General features: G+C 40.6%; 1 protein-coding gene across 2 annotated transcripts in view; it reads left to right on the top strand.

Moving 5' to 3' along the window:
- Nucleotides 1-376: 376 nt before the first annotated feature.
- MET (MET proto-oncogene, receptor tyrosine kinase) overlaps nucleotides 377-15,580 on the top strand; it is a 104,670-nt gene continuing 89,466 nt past the window's right edge. The window contains exons 1-2 of one of the 2 annotated variants that reach the window (XM_025169081.2): nucleotides 530-661; nucleotides 1,703-1,843. The gene's annotated coding sequence lies outside the window, so the exon portion shown is untranslated. Of the gene's footprint in view, nucleotides 662-1,702; nucleotides 1,844-15,580 lie in introns of both variants that reach the window. The other variant, XM_007432060.4, reaches the window with a different exon arrangement.

Here is a 15,580-nt window from a genome sequence, read left to right as displayed (position 1 = left end):
GGAAAGTGTAAGCTTTTCTTCTTCCACTCAGCCGGGCGTTCTGGCTCCCGCGCTGCCTCCAAAGCCGCTTCCTTCCCCGGCAGGAGGAGGAAATCACCTGAAGCCGGCTGCGTGCGTGGGAAGAGAAGGGGAAAAGTGGGGCAAAATTGGCGGGAACGGGAAGCGACCCTTGGCGCCTCCGTCGCTTTTGGCGACGAAGGGGGAAGGGGGAGAGTGGATTCTCTGTCTGTTGTAGTTGGCCCCGACGAACGGAGAGGAGAGACGCATCGCCCTTTGCCAGCGTTCCCGCACCCGACACACTCACACACACACACTCGACCCCACTCGTGCTCTGGTGAGTCACAAGCAGGTCAGGAGGACCGCGCGGGAAGGGAGGGGCACAAAGCCTTTGGAGCCGCCGCAAGAGCTGGGAGCCGCTGGGAGCCGCCACAAGAGCGGGAGAGGAGCTCGCCCGAGCCCTGTCACAGCCAGTGTGAGAGGCTCCCTCGCAGGCGGCGCCGGAGGCGTCTCGGCGTCCTTCCTCCAGGTGGTTCAGCTGCAGAAGGGAAAGGGGAAGCGTGCGGCTCCCGCAGCCCGCGCCGTTGGTGGGACAGTGAGCGAGGAAGCCAGATGCGAAGGATCCGGCCGCTGCACAGCTGCGCCGTCGCTTTCAGCACGGAAGGTATGTACCCAAAAGGATCCCCGCCGGCTGCACATACTACGGGAAGGGAAGGGAAGGGATCGGATCCACGCGCAAAACCACCGCTGCAGTGCACCAGCCGCTTGTTCTGGAGCTTTGCGCGGCCCGATCCCGCGCCTGTGTTCTGCAGAGGGGTCTCCCGGGTAGGCGTGGCTGACTGGGCTGTAGTCCGGAGCTCACCTCGGTAAACCGGCTATTTTTTATAGAACTGTCGGGGGTTGGTTTGGAATGAGCGGCTCGATGCACCGTTTAACCTCTGTCACCTCTTTTCGATGGCAGGCACGTATGAGGTAATGATAGAAAGGGGAGTGCCCCTGAGCATGTGCTGACTTCATTCCTGCTTATTTAGTTAAAGTGTAGAGCCTAGATCGGGGGCGTGACTTGTTAGGGAGTGCTGATTCTTAATGTCTCATTTGACAGGCCCGCTATTAAATACATAAAATATTTTAGCCCTAGAAATTAAACAGCGATTGTGCTCGCACGGATCACAAACCAGCCAATCCCCTATCTAGCCTGGTATATGATGCGAACCCATCCCGCCTGGTTCGTTTATGCAACCCCCCCAAGTAGGGGTGAGTTACCTGGTTAAGGTGTCCTGCGCACTCAGCCACTGAGTCGTTTAGTGAGTTCAGTATTTGACTATTAAGGGTAGCGGAATTTCATTTTGAGCGATCGCTGCTGTTGATTTGGGTGAGTGAGTGATGCGCGGCTGTTGAGGAAATGAGTGGCTGGATTTTTTTTGGCGGCGGTGCTGCTGCTTTTGGAGATGTGCCTGGACGCAGCAGGGCTCACCCTAAACGTGGGTTTTTTTTTTTTGTTATTTGCCAGGGATCATTCCCGGAACATGGGAAGTGGTAATGCCATAAAAAGGAGACGGTCTGTAAGCGGGTGCAAAGTGGTTTTCCCCTCTACTGAGTAAGCTACCAGCCCTTGTGTTTTTAGGAGGTGGAGCTTCTAAATCAGAAGACGTTCAGATAACTTCTCTTTGGGAGCTTGACAGGTCTGGGCGACTTTCTTTTCCAGGAACACCCCTTCCTTACCCTTTTGCCCAGGAGAAATGAAAATATGCACACATGCGCACTCCCGAGGTTCGAAGCGCTCTGCAGTCCACGTGAGGAGGCCTGGAGCTGGCAGGTGTAGGGAAGGCTAGAGCGAGGAGCCTAGGTGGGTATAGTGAGGGTCGATCCTGGGGCAAATGATGCATTCAAAAGTATATTATTCTCTATGTCTGAGAATATAGAGCAGTGGTTCTTAAACTGTTTGACCCAATTACCCCTTTTCCCGATCTCGAATAATGTCATTACTCCTCTCAAAAAAAAAAAAAAATCTGTTGTTTTACGCAAGCGTCTGGGCAGCCCCAAAGTGGATCCTGGGCTCACGAACAAGCAATTACAAATTGCTCCATTATCCCCAGGATATGCCCAAATTACCCCTTGTTTAATTACCTCCAGTTTAAGAAACCCCGATATAGAGAATACCAACTATTCTTCCTGTTCCCGGTGATCGCCTCCGCATGAAGTTAGTAATTCTGAACTATTCCGTATTGGATCGTGGACTTTACTCAGGAGATACGGCTTCTCTGCCTGCTAGCTGAAATACGAGGCGGTACTTTGATTCCTTAGGATTGAAGTGGCGTGAGGGGGAATATTTCCGATGGGCGCTATTTTCCAGAGAAAGACAAAGGGGGGGGGGAGGAACAGAGCGTATAAAGCTGGGAGAAAGAATGAGGAAGAAGACAAATCTCTCTTTCTCTTCGCTCTCTCTCTCTCAGAGATTATTGAAACAGGATCCTGGATGATTCAGGAATGACTGTATCCTAAGGAGGAGGGGAGAGAAAGAGTGAGAAAGGATAGAAGCGGTAGGAGGAAGCTTGACAACGCGGATTGCTTACAAAGAACTTAGGCGACTCGCAGTCTGAGTCAACTTGGTAGTAGCGGTGGTTGCAGCAGTGCTGGCCAAAAAGTTATGGGAGGATTTTAGGGGCAGGCAGAAGGGGGTGGTCCCTTCAGCACAGGCCATTTTAGGCAACTTTGTCCGGAGGGGGCGATTCCTTTGGGCTATTTGCAGGTGTTCTTGCCTGGCTGCCAGAATTCCTGATAAAGTAGCTTAGAAATGTAAATATGGAAACCAGTGTGCACCTTGCTCCTAATCTGCTCCACCCTTTAGGAGAGGGGCTGCAGACTTGCAAGACTTCCAGGAACATCTGGCTTTTATGCCAGTTTGATAAAACTTGGAGAATAGCTTACCTCTGATTTGCTAATGAGAGAGCTGTGAAATGCAGTTCAGAAATTTATCATGAAAGTCTGCAGAAGTACCTAAGGTTAGTATAGTCAGTGGAACTTAACTTACAGTCAAAACATGTTTTTAGCAAGTTATTTTAGCAAACCTGATGTCTAAGTAAAAAGTTCTGATTTTTTCAGCAGTTCAAATAAAAATTTCTGAAAAAAAAACTTCAGAATTTATATGATAAAATGGCAAGTAATGCAGTAAGAATGTCATAATATATTAGAACTGATTCTAGCCTTCTTCAACTTCATGCCTCCCAGTTGTATTATATTGCAATCCCTTGCGCTGGCTGAGGATGACAGGAGTTTGGTTAAACTGGCATTACCTTAGGATATGGTAATACACTGTATTTTCTGATGCACAAACTACCTGCTGCAATGGAAGTGCCCATTGGTCTTAATTCAGTAGATTCTTATGTTTTGAATTTCCTGATTCCTCTAATAGCACCTTCAGTCTGTGAAAAGAGAACACTTACAAGAACTATTGAATTCAGGTTTATTTGAAAAAGTTTGTCTGCTAAGAGACAAATAGAGCCTTCTAGTTTTATTTGGAAAGTTCTCCTGAAATCAGTGCTCCAGACTGCATTTTCATAACCTATGCACTCCAGTTGCTGACTGGGAAGTTTGGAAATTGCAGTGATAACCCATTGGAAGGTCACCATGTTGAAGCTGTTCTTAGTAGAACTGTTAGAATTATACAGTACTTCTTAGACATACAACACAAATGAGTCAGTTTCATTAGCAACCACTGGTAATTCTGAATAGGATCCAGTGTGATATCACTTTTAATATTCAGGAAGCTTCTAAAAATATGGCCTTCTTAACATGCATTTGGAGACTGAGATGAGAATAAATAGAGGTATCTCATACAGTGGGGCAAAATAGTATTTAGTCAGCCACCAATTGTGCAAGTTCTCCCACTTAAAAAGATGAGAGAGGCCTGTAATTTTCATCATAGGTATACCTCAACTATGAGAGACAAAATGAGGAAAAAAATCCAGAAAATCACATTGTCTGATTTTTAAAGAATTTATTTGCAAATCATGGTGGAAAATAAGTATTTGGTCACCTACAAACAAGCAAGATGTCTGGCTCTCACAGACCTGTAACTACTTCTTTAAGAGGCTCCTCTGTCTTCCACTCTTTACCTGTAGTAATGGCACCTGTTTGACCTTGTTATCAGTATAAAAGACACCTGTCCACAACCTCAAACAGTCACACTCCAAACTCCACTATGGCCAAGACCAAAGAGCTGTCGAAGGACACCAGAAACAAAATTGTAGACCTGCACCAGGCTGGGAAGACTGGATCTGCAATAGGCAAGCAGCTTGGTGTGAAGAAATCAACAGTGGGAGCAATAATTAGAAAATGGAAGACATATAAGACCACTGATAATCTCCCTCGATCTGGGGCTCCACGCAGGATCTCACCCCGTGGGGTCAAAATAATCACAAGAATGGTGAGCAAAAATCCCAGAACCACACGGGGGGACCTAGTGAATGACCTGCAGAGAGCTGGGAACAAAGTAACAAAGGCTACCATCAGTAACACACTACGCCGCCAGGGACTCAAATCCTGCAGTGCCAGACGTGTCCCCCTGCTTAAGCCAGTACATGTCCGGGCCCGTCTGAAGTTTGCTAGAGAGCATTTGGATGATCCAGAAGAGGATTGAGAGAATGTCATATGGTCAGATGAAAACAAAGTAGAACGTTTTGGTCTAAACTCAACTCGTTGTGTTTGGAGGAGAGAGAATGCTGAGTTGCATCCAAAGGACACCATACCTACTGTGAAGCATGGGGGTGGAAACATCATGCTTTGGGGCTGTTTTTCTGCAAAGGGACCAGGACGACTGATCCGTGTAAAGGAAAGAATGAATGGGGCCATGTATCGTGAGATTTTGAGTGAACACCTCCTTCCATCAGCAAGGGCATTGAAGATGAAACGTGGCTGGGTCTTTCAGCATGACAATGATCCCAAACACACCGCCCGGGCAATGAAGGAGTGGCTTCGTAAGAAGCATTTCAAGGTCCTGGAGTGGCCTAGCCAGTCTCCAGATCTCAACCCCATGGAAAACCTTTGGAGGGAGTTGAAAGTCCATGTTGCCCAGCGACAGCCCCAAAACATCACTGCTCTAGAGGAGATCTGCATGGAGGAATGGGCCAAAATACCAGCAACAGTGTGTGAAAACCTTGGGAAGACTTACAGAAAACATTTGACCTCTGTCATTGCCAACAAAGGATATATAACAAAGTATCGAGATGAACTTTTGATATTGACCAAATACTTATTTTCCACCATGATTTGCAAATAAATTCTTTAAAAATCAGACAATGTGATTTTCTGGATTTTTCCCCCCATTTTGTCTCTCATAGTTGAGGTATACCTATGATGAAAATTACAGGCCTCTCTCATCTTTTTAAGTGGGAGAACTTGCACAATTGGTGGTTGACTAAAAACTTTTTTGCCCCACTGTATGTGATGAATTTTTGTTGTTTGATGACATCTGATACTATGGTTTGATGATTACATTATTATGATTATATTATATTATTGATGATTATATTATTATATTGATGATTATATTATTACAAATGAGTCAGTTTCATTAGCAACCACTGGTAATTCTGAATAGGATCCAGTGTGATATGATTCAAATTATTATTTCCTAATGCTAACATATTAAATATTGTATGTGTGCTTTATGATTTATTATGTGGTTTAATGTTGTTTTAATTACTTTTGTCTAAGTCTGTAAGCAACAGCATACAAATGTATAATACAATAATCCAAAAATTATCCAAAATTATCAATATATCCAAAATAAATGCAATCAATTATAATAATATAATCATCAAACCATAGTACCAGATGTCATCAAACAACAAAAATTCATCACATATGAGATACCTCTATTTATTCTCATCTCAGTCTCCAAATGCATGTTAAGGCCATATTTTTAGAAGCTTCCTGAATATTAAAAGTGAGGATACCATTCTTATATCTGGTGTGAGGACATTCCATAGGAGTAGAGCACCTTGCAAGGAATGGGAACTCTCAACAAGCAGTCTGTACAGGCATGCCTTGGGCAGGCAAATACTATTTGAAGTAAGGCACCTCAGAGATAGCTAGGCCACAAACCAGGTAGCACTTTGAAGTTGATCATCGGAATCTTGACTTTTGCACGGAACCTTTGTGATCATGTAACGTTTTTCATTAGATACATTTGATTGGTCTCTCCCCATTAAATTGGCGGTAAGAAATGTTGAAAAACAGAATGAAATAAGCTATTCTGCAGCTGTAGGAAATGTATTCTTTGTATTTCTTGTTTGTATTATGGTGAATGAGTGACTCTAATGGAAAGTTCACTGTTGGGCATCTAGTCCTGGGAAGAATATAGGGGAAATAATAAATCTTGTAGATGATTTTGGAAAAACAGACTTCCACAAGCTGTCCTAATCAAAAACCCGATTTTCTTTGGGGTGTCTCCCCAGCACACCTGTGAAAGGCCAGTGTGGACTGGAAGAAGTTGCATGCCTATAATTTAGGGAACACCAGGCTAGTGAAGATTGTCTTAAGCAATTATGCTATATGATTGAGGCTAATATCAAAAATGGATTGCATTCCGTCAGCAACATAGGGGATGACTGCATACTTGGTGACATGATCTGTTTGTCAGAATGTAGTAATGACAAATTTCTATGAAGTAGGTTGGAATGATTTTTTAAGTACAGTTAAACCTCATTTTTATGGACGAAATGGGGGAAGGGATCTCCATTATTCATGAAAGTGTAGTAAATTGGAAAGCACATCTTAGTGATATATGTCATTTGCATGGTGATATCATTGTGCAATAAAACAAATTAATCATTTGGCTCATTTTACCTCATTTGTGTAATGAAGCCTTTGACAACTTATACACAGTAAATCAAGGCTTTCAGGATGGGAGGAGTTGCCCAACCATCCCTGGAGGGTGCCTGGTTGGAGGAATGGCATTTCTTGGTCAGTTGGCATGACTGGAACCTTGAGCTTCATAGTCTCCTAGAAAAGAGCACTGGAGAGCACAGGAGAAGGAAGAGAAGTTTCCAAGTTGGCAGGGCTACCATTGCCTTCTTTTTTACTTTGATTAACACCTCTTTAAGCTTCTAGTGAAACTTGAGCCAAGAAGCTAAGCAATTGTGGGGCTCCCTGGTGATAACCCAGTTCTCTGCTGCCCTCTTGCTGGTGAAGATTGGGCAGTTCAAATGAGCCATATGACATGTAGATATTAGTTGCCCAGGAAAGCAACAGGCAGGGAACGGAAATGTTAAAGGCAAGGAAAAAGGACTGAGCGAGTGGTGCCTGAAGCCCTGAAGTAAAGGAGGAACAGTGTCTTTGCACAGATGATGATAATGTAAATCTCAGGAGAATTTGGTCCATTGCATATAAAGTTCATTGCACTGAGGTCCAGTAATTCAAGGTTTCACTGTACAAAAGAATCAACATTGAGTGACAGCTATATGTTCCCCTCAAGTTGGTTGACTTTGCAGACTTTCATTCTTTCAATGGGGTTAGGGATGTTGTGAAGCATTCTTGGTTGGATAAAGGGGTTTTGAGGGAAGAGTTGAATATCCCCTATCACATACTGAACTTGAAATGCTTTCCGTGTAAAAAAATTATTCAGTAACCATCACTTTCTAATTCAGATACCTCTAGCCCTTGTGTTTGTTTAGCTGTATAATTTCACCTGGTAGACCTATGTATTTTGGCCAGTAGTCAGAAATTATAAAATTTGGTAGTCCAATACATCTAGGGCTAATGTAACATTAAAAGGGTTATCCATTCTAATTTCTGGCAGCAACATTTTTTGATGCTTTCATGATGAGCTTGCTGAAGGAAGCATTATGTTTATTTCCTGCCTTTAAAAGACTTGGAAATGCAGGTGTGTGAGCTGCACTATTCTCTTTCTAGCTTGGAGGAGACATAAAGTGTCAGGAAGAGAATTGCTGCCATATATTTACTTTGCTTACTTGTCCTAAATTATCAAGGGATTGATTTAACTGCATCTCTGGTTTCACACTGAACATCCCTGTTTTAATGGGGGGCGTATTAGAGCAAGTAGCATAAAGTAGTGGCACCTTTTTCTTTCTTACTTATCCAACATTGATCTGGCCATTATTTCTTTCTGGACTGGCTATCTCAGGGCCTTTCGCATCCCAGCTGAGATTTAATTTGCCCTTGGGGCTCTGAGTTCAGTTGTATATAATGTATTTGTGTGCAATGTTGTTCATGCGTATCATCCTGTTTATAGAACATAGGCTGCATGGTACCTTCTGATGCCAATAAGTCTGAGGATATCTTGCTTAGCGTTTTCCAAGTTCTCTGCCCTATTTTTTTGTTTCTATATTTTCTAAATATTCTTTTAATAAAATAAGCAGGAAGCTAACATACTGCAAAGTACCAGCCTCAAGCATAGTTTGTCTATTTAACAATGCCTTTATGCTTCACTTAGACCTCAGCCAATTCTTAGAAAAAAATAAATAAATGGTGGATGGTTATAGTCCAGTGCTTTGTTTAAAACTAAGTCCCTTCCTCTAAGGGTAAACCAATAGACAGCATTCGTGGGATTTAGAAAGAGAAGCAGTGAACAACCTTACTACCTTTTGATAAATGTAACTGTAAGTCGACACATCCACCTTAGCAGCCATTTTGTGGGTGTGGCTGTAACTTCCCATAACTGCTCCAGAAGTTCCCACTGGTTCCAAAACATTGGAACCTCTGGTATGGAGCTTAGTGTTCCAATGAGCCAGCACACAACTGATACTAATTTGGGGCATCTAGAAGGGACGGAGATGAACCTGAGATGGATTCCAACCAAGATTCCTAGCAGTTCAATCACCGTGGATACTAGTGAGGGATTCTGGGACTTGTAGTTTATGAAAAACTGGAATGTGGTATATTCCCCACCTCTTATGTACAGTCTTATTATTTGATAGATGTAACATTCTATGTAGAATTACTTCTGTATAATATTAAGAAGTGTGGCTGTTATAGAACATTGCTACCCATCTTTATGGCTGGGAAGCATTCCAATAACTGTATTGCATTGAACTACAAGTATCGTACAAGCCTCTTATTGGTTCCTGAGATCAAATCAACAGTGCTGATTTTTTTTTTTTAAGTCTTATGTATCACATTATTCCTAGTAAGTGCTTGTCTATTTATAATTAGCAGTGGAAGCCCTGATTTATATCCAGTATAATGAAGAATATGTTAGTGATTTCAGAAACAGAATATATTGATTATTTTATAATCAAGTAACTCATACAGTCTTCACTGTGTGCCACAGTAACTCATGCCTTCATCACCATGTGGCTGGACTATTGCGTTGCCCTTGAAGACCACTCAGAAGCTTCAGTTAATCCAGGATGCAACAGCCTGTTTATTAGATGACACCATCATGAACCTGTGCTCCAAGACCTGCATTGACTTCTGATTAGCTTACAAGCATAATTCAAGTTACTGTTCATTGCCTATAAAGCCCTATGTGAAATATTTTCAGGACTACCTCTTCCAACCAGAATTGCCCTGCCCTACTAGTTTTTCCTGGGAAAAACTGTAGTCCCCCATTTTCACAAGGTATACCTCATAGGTGCTGTTTTTCTGTGTCAGCATCTGTACTCTGGAACAGTCTCTTGCTTGAAGAGGTTGACCTCTTCAGTTTGGCTTTACAGAAATTATTTAAATCTGAACTGTTTTGGAAGGCCTACAGAGATGCATAATGTATTAATGTACTAGTGATTTTATAATTATGTAATTTTAATTTTTTACTCTGGATGTTTCCTGTGTTTTATTACTGTAACTGCCAAAAGCCTTTGAGATTGCAGTGAGTAATAAATCAAATAAATAAATTTAAATTTCTCTCATATAAGAATTTGTGGATTCCCACCAAAATTAGCTGATAGACACCTTTCAGTTCTCCTGCATGCTGATGACATGGTTATTCTGTCATTATCTATGATAGGGATGTGAAGAGCTCTTAGATCCTTTGCCCAATATTGTGAAAAAGAAAAACTGATGATAAATTACCAAAAAACAAAAAATCTGACCTTTAACAAAAGACTTAAAATTCATAGTTGGTATATCGATGGCAATAATATCAAGCAAATCAAATGCTTTAACTACCTTGAACTACCTGTGTTCATCAGCAGAGGAAATGAAGGCAAATTAGAAACACAAGTCTTTTGAAAAATAACCCACACTAACCAAGTGCTCCATTATGAAAGTAACAACCCAACCTTCCACAAGAGGAGCTGTGTAAGAACATTATTCAGATGAGCACAAATGCACTTCAGCAACCCAGAACACTAGAAAAAGGAAACAGCCTATACGACATCTTCCAACAAAATGGATACCCATGCAACTTTATCAAAAGGTATCTGACCACTCAACCCACTACAACACAAGCTATGAAAAGGATAACACTGCTGTACATCAGAAACATTTCAGAAACAACCAACAGACTATTACAACCACACAGCATCACCGTAGCACACAACCAACTACTCCAAAACATCGTAAGTAAACCAAAAGACCCAGTAGCCCAGGGGGAAAAAAAAGAAAACAGGTATCATCTACAACATACAGTGTAAGGACTGTAACAGCCATTATGTAGGACAGACAGGCAGAAGGCTAGCAGAGTGCATCCGTGAACACCAACTAGCAGCCAGAAGACACAATGAAAACTCCTTAATCTCACAATTCATGGATAGACTCAACCATAATTTCAAATGGGAAACTGAGTATCCTAGATCAAGCTAAATCCAAAAACAGAGAATTCCTGGAAGTTCAGCACTCAGAAACATCAGCCATCAATAGACACATAGAGATAAACCACATTTACATACCATTCAAAAGAGACAATAAGAAATCTAAGAAGGAAACAAAAAGACCAGAACACATCCTCTCCAGCAGCTTATACCCAGATAAGCAGAAATTAACACCAGACAAACAATCAAGTAGAAAACAATACTTTAATCTAGGAACTACCAAGGAGACAAGCAGAAAACAACACCCTAATCAATGAACTACCAAGGAGAAAACCGCACCCCCACCAACACTGGCAGGGCAAGCTACTGTATAAACAGGGAGCAAGCCCCACTCTCACTAGCACTGATGTTGTTACCTAGACAGGTAATGAAACACCTGCAATCAAACAACCAAGCTCAGAGAGCACCAAGGACTCCACAGTTCAACCCTGAGCTACATGTATTCTCTTCTATTGGTATAATGACATTAGTTTAGCACCAAGACTACGTAAGTCTTGGAGACTGTGTTTTACCATTAAACCAACTGATAATTATCAATCTCTCATAAACAATAAACATTGCAGAGTATTTGCTCTGGCCAGATTCAACATACTTCCTCCAGCAGTTATTGATGGTAAATATCAAAAAATTACCTTCCACAAGCAACTTCACCCCTGTGATTCCCACACCATAGAGGATGTTCAGCATGTCCTGGTATACTGTAATTTTTATTTGAATCTACATGGGGTATTAATCCAGCCACTCATAACGGAATTCCCAGGGAGAGACGACCAATGATACGTGTCTTATCTTTTAGCAGACCGTAAAAGCACTGTCACTCATAACATTGCCAAATTCTGCCTCACTGCTATACGAGTGAGGCAACAAATACTGTCCAACAAAACTACATTTCTTTGATACCTTTAAAATTCCTTCCCTTCCCTTCTCTTTTCTTTCTTCTTCTTTAACTCATAACTTTTTTTAATTGACATTTTTAATGTATATTTTATGTATGTACACTGCGTGTACAATTATTAGGCAAGTTGTATTTTTGAGGATGAATTTCATGATTGAACAACTACAGTGTTCTCGGTCAATCCAAAATGTTAATAAACCTCAAACCTGAATATTTAAGAAAATAAACGTGAGGTTTTGGCTTTCTTAGGAGCATATCTATGTGTGCACAATTACTGGGCAACTATTAGTGTGCAGAATTGTTATGCAACTAAATGAAAAACTAAAATTCCTCCATCTCACTCATTTATTTTCATCTGTTAAAGTGAGAATAATAAACAACTCAAAATTTACAAATAAACATTTCTGACATTTCAAACAAAAAAAATCAGAGACCAATATAGCCACCCTTCTTTGCAATAACAGTCATAAGCCTTCCATTCATAGAGTCTCTCAGTTTCTTGATCTGTTGACGATCAACTTTTTGTACAGCAGCAACCACAGCCTCCCAGACACTGTTCAGAGAGGTGTACTGTTTTCCTTCACTGTAAATCTCCCATTTGAGAAGGGCCCACAAGTTCTCAATAGGGTTTAAGTCAGGTGAGGAAGGGGGCCATGTCATTATTCTTTCATCTTTGAGGCCTTTACTGGCTAGCCACGCAGTGGAGTACTTCGATGCATGTGATGGAGCATTGTCCTACATAAACATCATGGTCTTCTTGAAAGATGCAGACTTTTTCCTGTACCACTGCTTGAAGAAAGTGTCTTCTAAAAACTGGCAGTAGGTTTGGGAGTTGATTTTGAGTCCATCTTCAACCCGTAAAGGTCCATCTAGCTCATCTGTAATAATACCAACCCATACCAGTACCCCACCTCCACCTTGCTGGCATCTGAGTCGAAGTGGAGCTCTGTGCCCATTACTGATCCGGCCACAGGTCCATCCATCTGGTCCATCAAGAGTCACTCTCATCTCATCAGTCCATAAAACCTTTGAAAAATCTGTCTTCAGATATTTCTTGGCCCAGTCTTGCCATTTCAACTTATGTGTCTTGTTTAGTGGTGGTTGAGTTTCAGCCTTCCTTACCTTGGCCATGTCTCTGAGCACTGAACACCTTGTACTTCTGGGCACGCCAGGTAGGTTGTAGTTCTGGAATATGACAGCACTGGAGGATAATGGGTTCCTGGTAGCTTCACGTTTGATTCTTTTCAAATCTTTGGCAGTTAATTTGCGTCTTTTTTTCTCAACACATTTCTTGTGACCCTGTTGACTATTTGCAACAAAACATTTGATGGTTCTGTGGTCACACCCCAATATCTTAGCAATTTCAAGAGTGCTGGATCCCTCTGAAAGACTTTTTGCCATTTTTGACTTTTCAGAGTCAGTTAAATCTCTTTTTTGGCCCATTTTGCCTGAGGAAAAGAATTAATAATTCTTTTAATTAATAATTATGCACACCTTGATATAGGGTGTTGATCTCCTTAGGCCACACCCTCCCTCATTACACAAATACACATCACCTGATATGCTTATATCCAATAAACATTCAGGTTTATACAGCTTGGAGGTGGAAAATATGCATAAAAATGATATGGTCAAAATACTCACTTACCTAATAATTGTGCACACAGTGTATATGTATATGTACACATGTTGGTCAAAGACCATAATAAAGATTTATCTATCTGTCTGTGTACTGACACTTTCTGTACACTGGAGAAAATGGCAGTCTTAGGAGATTGGTCACCCTTCAGCTTTGTGAGATAAGATGAATAGTTTTCTTGATTTTTTCTGTTTTCCTCTACACATTGGGAACCAGTTACGTATACCTAAACAAAGAGGTAAAAACAGTTGTATTGCTGAACATATAAGCCATGTCTCCTACAAACCAAGGATTTTCACTGTATTTGTATCTTTCTTGTAAAGTGCAATGTGTTTTTCTTTGTCAGTTATTTTAGAAATATTGATAATTAACACAAGCATGTTACAAGAAGCTTTTTAAACAAACTTCTTTACTCAAAGAACTATTAGAGGTACAACACTTAAAGACAAGAATAAGTAAGTGACCTTTCCTTTTAATTTGCCATTTTCCTCTAGAAAAAAAATATGTTCTACATTTTGCTCTTTGAATTCCTGCAAATACAGAATTTCTTAATCCTTAACCTTCAACATCATAAGATATCTTGTTGCAGAAACCTTTTAGGAAATTAAATCAGCAGTATAATCTAATTTTGAGAGGCTTCTTTAAACACAGGACATATGTACCAACTTGTTTGTTTCAGTATTAACAAATCTTTGGAATTGGCAGGCTGCTTGCCTCCAGGAAGACAATGTGCTGTACAGGAAAGGAATTACTCATGTTATGTTGCAAAGGTATATTAAAAGAGACAAATACCTGGAGTTGCCTTTTTTTTTTAAAGGTAAAAAGCTAAACACACACTTAAACTGAGCTCAACTCCTGATGACTGCACCTAAAGAGTTTACTTGGCAACATCATGGAAGTGGTTTGCTATTGCCTTTTTTGAGATGATTTTTCAATGTTCCAGTCAAACCTACAGCCCACGGATTCCCAGATGATCCCCCATCCAACTACTACCTGCTTAGTTTATGAGATCAGCCAAGCTAGGTACTGCTATCTGATAAGCTTCCTTTTTCTTAATGCCTGTGATCAGTATTTATTTCATTCAGCTTTTCTGATTGTATCAAGAATGTGAGCCAAAGTATATAATAGGAACAATATACAGTACTTGTAATGCAAGTGTTACATTAACTCTTCACATACCAGTGTAGAAGTGCTAAAGCTGAGATGTTCAGTTAGAATGTATATGTGTATGTTTGTATGTATGAGAGGAGCTCTAGAGACATAATTTTGTGGATTTTGATCTCTGTATGTTTAAAACATTTTATGTATGTATGTTAAAACATGATCACTATGTTGCTAACTTGCAGTTCCCTAAAACTACTTTTAAAAGTCCCTGCTAATTCCCCATATTTAATTGACGGAATCTAAATAGAATCTATGTATGATGTGCTATTTGAACTGTCCAAAATTTAATAATTTCATATCCTGTCCACTTATGATGGAATATAAGACTATGAATCTGTCCAATGTGGCTTACTTACAATTTGAAATTTGCTACTGATGGAAGTATACTTGTTTTTACTGGCACACCCACTGAGTCTTGCTTACATTAACACTGAAGAAATATAAGGTCTGCAAACCTTGGTACTTAAAATTTCATTGTAATTCCTCAGAATGTTAAGTATTTTCCAGCCATTACATCTTGGATTGTGAAAGTTTTGTGAAATGCTTGTGTATATCTTTATATTCCTTCTGTGCAGGTCATAAACATGTTTCCCTATCTCTCTTCTCTCTCTTTTTCTAGGTGTTTAATTCCAGCTTCCTTAGACAAGCATAATCCTGTGTTATAATTCTTCGCTTTAATATGAATTTCAGTAACATTCTAGTCATTAGAATCTAATTCATGATGAAATCTCTGCACTATCTCAGAAGAGCTTCATTGAAGATTCAGGCTTTTGTATTTTGGGGGATAAAGTTAGGATATACATTCAGTAAATAATTTTAAAATGCTTATGGAGATTTAATGCTCAGTGGGTTTATAGACATTTCTACCATACTCAATAATACCAAGTGTCTTAGATAAGTTGCTGCAGTTCTGCATACCTTAAGAATTAAAAATAGCAACAAAACAGAGATATTTGCTGAAATTCATTCTTTGCCATCGAGCTCTTCACTCAGAAATACTGAAAATAGTAAGAGATTGTAGACGCAATTTGGTTAAATTTGCAGTTGTTAGTCTTTGACTTCTGTAAATTGATTTCCTCTTCCTGAGCTTGAGTGGTTTGCTGATTAAGAGCA

This window comes from Python bivittatus, unplaced genomic scaffold, assembly GCF_059951505.1.
Source record: "Python bivittatus isolate LINGU-HERP-01145 unplaced genomic scaffold, Pbiv_v1 ctg000330_np1212, whole genome shotgun sequence".
Classification (NCBI taxonomy): Eukaryota; Metazoa; Chordata; class Lepidosauria; order Squamata; family Pythonidae; genus Python; species Python bivittatus.
This window is presented reverse-complemented; position numbering and strand designations above follow the sequence as displayed.